Raw genomic sequence first — 6,000 nt, forward strand, 5'->3', positions numbered from 1 at the left:
AGCCAGTTCTTAGAGACAGCAAAGGGCTCAGCTGGGAGCTTGCCGCTGAGATGCGAGGTCATCAATCCGGAGCCCATCTCCTACATCCAGGCGCCCTGGGAGGGGGTATTCCTCTACTTTCACCGGCCAGCCCAAGTACCAGAGACTAGAGACCACCACGATAGCCCAAAGCCCACTGAAATGATTCACTCTAGCTTCACTCTGTCTTGCCCTTCCTGAGGAAACCGCAGGCAAGCCTTCTGACCTAGGCTCTCCCCTGGTCCTACCTCTGCCTTTTGACCCAAGCCTGGGGTTCCTCCCACTGCCCTGCGTGAGGAGCCATGCTTCTCACTTCTAGGGGGATTGTGAGTCACATTAAACTTGTCTTCCGATGGCATTGACCTCTTCATGTTGTCACTCAGTCAGCTTTATAAATTAAGACCAGGGCACAGGGTATTGGAAGTGGGCAAATGGTACACACCAGATCCCCCCCGAGCTCCCAGAGACCTGGCATAGCAGCATACCTGTGTGTGTGTGTGTGTGTGTGCATGCGTGCGTGCATGTGTGTGCACCCCAACAGCAGGGCGTTCTTGCCCAGCAGCAGAGCTCCAGCACAGGGTAGATCGACACACGGTAGGAACTCAATAAATGTTGGTCAAATGAAGGCATGGATTCACTCACAGAATGCCCAAGATGAGACAAAGAAAGACATTAGCTAAAATGTTGAATGTAAGTTAGGAGCTGAGATAGTGCCCAGAGGAAAAAGTATCTGTAATCCTAGGTAAAAACCATCTACTAAGGCAAAGGGCCAATGGCCTTGAAATATAGGCATGAAGCCTCCCGAGACAGGGTCAGGTCCTGCCCTGAGTGAGTCTGGCAGCTGGACTTCTGGAACATCCAACTGCACAGATCAGTGCTACCCAAGTTGAGTGGGAGCAGGTTTGCAGACCACAGTAATTTTGAAATTCCAGGACGAAATTTTTAGAATCTGTTCTTGTGACAAGGAGCCCAGAAAAGTCCTTTAACTTTGGATGGGTGGAGGTCCCTCCACGCTTTGGCTATGCCATGTGAGCCAAAAGCTGAGGAAAACCCACCGACCCTTTGTCTCCTGCTCCCCTTTGTTTTTTTTTCCTCACGGGAGCAGAGTTGATGGTGGGGTTTGGCTTTGGCACAGGGAGGGATAAATGACATTTAAGAGACACTAAAAGGGGGCACCTTGTGGCTCAGTTGGTTAAGCGTCTGCCTTTGGCTCAGGTCATGATCCTGGAGTCCTGGGATCGAGTCCCGCATTGGGCTCCCTGCTCAGCAGGGAGTCTGCTTCTCCCTCTGACCTTCCCCCTTCTCATGTGCTCACTCTCTCTCTCTCAAATTAAAAAAAAGAGAGAGAGAGAGACCCTAAAAGGGTTGTGGACACAATTTCAATGTGTGTGTGTGTGTGTGTTTTCCCCACACATCTAAGCAATTCTCCAGTACAGTTGGGTGTCCTATAATTCTCTTTTTTCCCCAAGTTTTTATTTAAATTCTGGGTGTCATATAATTCAACTCAGTTCTGACACTAGTACTGTCAGATCACACAGGTTAAGGGCTCAGTCCCCTGAGACTGCCCCCCCATTCAGATACCAATTCTAAGTCTAGGGTGTCACCTGTGTTTCTGACTGGCTGGCTATAGACAGGAGGTTTCAATGACCCCTTCTTGAGTTCGATTAATTTATTAGAGTGGCTCACAAAACTCGTGTTTATTATAAAAGAATATAACTCAGGAACAGACAGAAATGATGTATAGGACAAGGTCTGGGGAAAGATCACGTAGTCTCCTTACTCTCTTGGAGAGCACAACTGTCCCCAAATTTCCACGTGTTCACCAACCTGGAAGCTTCCCGAATGCGGTCTTTTTTGTTTTTTATGGAGGCTTCATTACCTGGGCACAACTGATGAACTCATTGGTTATTGGTGATTGGTTCAGCTTCCAGTCCCTCTCCTCTCCCCATAAATCAGGGGGTGGGACTCAAAGTTCCAACCCTCTAGTCTTGGTTGGTTCACCTGGCAACCAGCCCCTATCCTTGGGTGCTCTCCAAGTCACCTCATTAACATAAACTCATGAAGGTGCTGGTGATTAATAACAAGACACCCATTTCACCTTTATGGCTGTGAAGCGATTTCAGGAGCTGAGGACAAGAGATCGAGTGTTATGACAAAAGATGCTTCCACCCATCTTATTGCTCAGCAAATTCCAAGGGTTTGCAGAGCTGTGAGCTAAGAACCATGGATAAAGGGGTGCCTGGGTGGCTTAGTCGTTAAGCGTCTGCCTTCAGCTCAGGTCATGATCCCAGGGTCCTGGGATCGAGCCCCGCATCGGGCTCCCTGCTCCTCGGGCAGCCTGCTTCTCCCTCTCCACTCCCCCTGCTTGTGTTCCCTCTCTCGCTGTGTCTCTCTCTGTCAAATAAATAAATAAAATCTTAAAAAAAAAATAAAAAGAACCATGGATGAAGATCAAATACATATGAGAAATATATTTTGGTCATCTAGATGACTAAATACGTATTTCCTAGAAACCACAATGTTGCAGATGCTATAACTCCCTCATTTTGTTCTTGATTGCTAAGTAGCTCTGAGTTAAAACAGTTAAAACAATTAGAAACCCTATTTATGGATTTGGAAATTCAAGTACAACACAGTTGATATGGGAATTGGCTAACCAGTTTTAGTATACGTGCTGCCGAAGCAAGCACAAGGGAATTGGCTAACCAGGACCCTACCCTGGACCCTTCCCTCTGCTTAGTCCTTGAAACTCCCTTTGGTGTTGAAGGTCGTTTCTTAAGCCTGGAGCTCTGGGGACATAACTCCTCACCCTGTTGAACGCTGACGGCACCTCTGATGAGCCCATGTGTGTAATTCTCTCTCCCAGGTCCTTGCCTTCTCCTCTAACCTCCCACCCCCTCCCACCTCCCTCCATCCAGGGAGACCAGCTGTGTTAGGTCCTCTGACCCTGACTTGTTTCTAGCTTCCTCAAGTTCCTCTCTGGCTTTCTGCCAACTTCCTTCCACACTTTATAGCTAAGCCTGCTGGAGTTAAAGCAATCCATATTGTTTAAGAAAGCAATGCTTTCCCACAGAAAGGTTTCCATTAAAATAAGATCTGGAAATTCCAAGGGCTGACCAGGTGGGTGGGTGGAGATAAGAAATTCAGACCAGAGTAGGGGAAGCATCTTGAGGAGGAGTGACACTTAAGTATTGAAAGCTAAGCTCTTTGGCGGGGGTGGGGTGGGGTGGGGCTGGGGGTGGGGGGTCAGCTCTGGACTGGGTGCAGCCACCAGGGAGGTCCCCTTAGAAGGCAAATGGTCAGTACATGGGACCTCTTTCAGTCTGAGGCCTCCCGTGGGCCCAGGTGAAGCCTCCCACTTGCCAAGGGAGACAGCTGGGTCCGTTGAGTAGGCTTTGAGTGGTCTGGAAGGGGCTTGGAGATGTCCCAAAGACAGAGTGCCTTATTCCCATTTTGCTTGCAATGTTTGATTTATTCTCATTCTGCAGGTGCCGGTCATTCCCAGGGACATGGGAGTTTGGCTCCCTTCCCTTCCACAGGGGGAACCTGGGTGCCCAGCTGTAACGGGTCTGCTGCAAGCGTGAGGGTAGGAGAAGGAGTCGTGTGTCGGGGCTGATGGCATAGTCTCGGGGCCGAATGAGCAGGTACCCAGCCACTGACACGAGCTGGGTTTGCCAGGGGCCTCTGCACTTCAGCGGAGCGCTGTCTGAGCTTCCAGCTGGGGAAGCTGAAACTTGCCAGGCACCGTACGGTGTCCTTGTCCAGCCATATACGGCGCATGAAGAAAACACGGTGGGTGGAAATGCAAGACGTGACCAAACCGGGAGGTATGAAGTAATTCCGGGGGGCGCCTGATGCCACGGGCCAGCGCGCCAAGCCCGTCACTGTGATCAGGAAACTTGCGGTAGAGTGTAAGGAGCTCAAGACAAACTCACAGCCACGACCTGGGACGAACCTCGCTAGGGCCCCAGGGTGGGGTTTCTAAATGTTGCCAAGCGCATCCTAAGCAAGATGGGGTGTGAAGGCTCCGAGAAGAGGCTGGCCCGCCGCCGGAGCCCCGAAGGGAGGAAGCCGCGGGCTACTTGAACATTGCACCTGACGCCCCCAGAGCGCATGCGCCCTGGACTGCGGGGCATTTACTACGGATGGATAAAAAGGGATTAAAAAGGCGAGGACTGAACATCACCCCACGCCTCCCTGGCCCGCGGGAAGCGCGGAGTTGTGCAAATATACCACCCTCTGAAGCCCCAGTATGCACAGCCTGCTTTCCCTGCTTCTCACCTGGATGTTCTGGGCCCCAAACCAGGTTTAGGATGGGAGTTGCTAACAGTTTGGGGATTTTCAAATGGTCCTTGTGGTCAGAAATTACTTGGGAGGATTTGGGTGTGCTGTGTGCAAAGGGGAGAAGGTGCTCGAGCAGCATTTGCAGAAGAGGCGGCTTCTTACACTTGAAAGACCTAAAACCCCTTAGAGGTTAGCGCCACGGCGGCAGGCGGGACCGAGAACAGCTCCAGCGACGCAAGAACGTAATCTAGTCACATCTAGAAAAATTTAAATTATTTAAATTTGAATGAGTCCACAGAAATAAAAGGCACACATTGCAAGGCTGTATGTACATGGATGTTTATTGTTTGCAGTGGCAAAAAACTGAGGCTACCTGAAGGTCCGTCAACAGGAAGCAATGGAATCAACCAGGGTCCATCTGGACTATGGAGTATTAATTACACAGCAATCTAAAAGGACAATTGTTGTTAGCTAACCAGCTAACTGTTGAACTGGAAAGAGTTTCATGATGCAGCATTAAGTTACAGAGGCAAATTGCTGAGGGATAAATGTGATATGTACAATTACTGTATTTTTAAAAGGAGCAATCAATTTTTTTTAAAAAGAAACCCTCCCTTATATACCTAAGCACAGTGAAAACGGGGAGGCTACAGATCAGGCAGGAAGGAGGGGGTGGGTTGGGGGAGGCAAGAACTAAAACATCATAGAAAAATGAAAAAAGCATCGAATAAAGTTCTATAAAATAAAGAGACTATTTGGAATATGAAAGCTCATATAGTACTATTGCAAATATGTACATTTGTATATGCAAATGGGGAAGGCCTAGGAGGTAAGAGGGCAGACTGAAAACTCTGACTTGATCAGATACTGGGATGGGGGCAACGTGGTGTTCTGGATTTCTATTGTAATTTGAATGTCACTTTTATAATGAACACATTTTGAAAAGTCAACACTTGGAGGGGACAAGAAAGCAAGGGTTGGTGAAGTTATTCACCTTTAAAACGTCCGTATCAAGAATAATTCAGACGTCCCTCACAATGTCCTGCACATAGTAGGCGCTCGGCCACCTTTGGCTAACGTGAGAAACCAGACTCACACCAGCCTCCCCTAGACCTCATAATTTGTAAACAGCGTCAAGGATGCTCAAGCACGTGTAGTCTCAGTTAAAGCTTCATGATTAATTTGGCATTTGAATCACCATATACAAATGTCCTTCATGCCCCACTTAAATCTGGTTTCTGGAACTGTTGATGAAATGAGAAAAGACAGCAATTATAGAAAATGTACTATATCATTGCCTGTTTGCCTAAGAAATGAAGTCATTGTGCTTATGTGGCTGTGTGTGCCCTTTTGGTTAAACTCAGCAGAGCTGGACTGAAATTTCAACATCAGCTTACAGGTAGTTGTCTTTCTTTTTTTTTTAAGATTTTATTTATTTAATTGACAGAGAGAGAGAGAGACAGACAGCGTGAGAGGGAACAAAAGCAGGGGAAGTGGGAGAGGGAGAAGCAGGCTTCCCGCCGAGCAGGGAGCCTGATGCGGGGCTGGATCCCAGGATCATGACCTGAGCCGAAGGCAGACGCGTAACGACTGAGCCACCCAGGTGCCCCAGTTGTTTTTCTTTCTTTTTCTCTTTCTTTCTTTCCTTCTTTTTCTTTCTTTCTTTCTTTCTTTCTTTCTTTCTTTCTTTCTTTCTTT

Source organism: Neomonachus schauinslandi, chromosome 10, assembly GCF_002201575.2.
Source record: "Neomonachus schauinslandi chromosome 10, ASM220157v2, whole genome shotgun sequence".
NCBI classification, from domain to species: domain Eukaryota; kingdom Metazoa; phylum Chordata; class Mammalia; order Carnivora; family Phocidae; genus Neomonachus; species Neomonachus schauinslandi.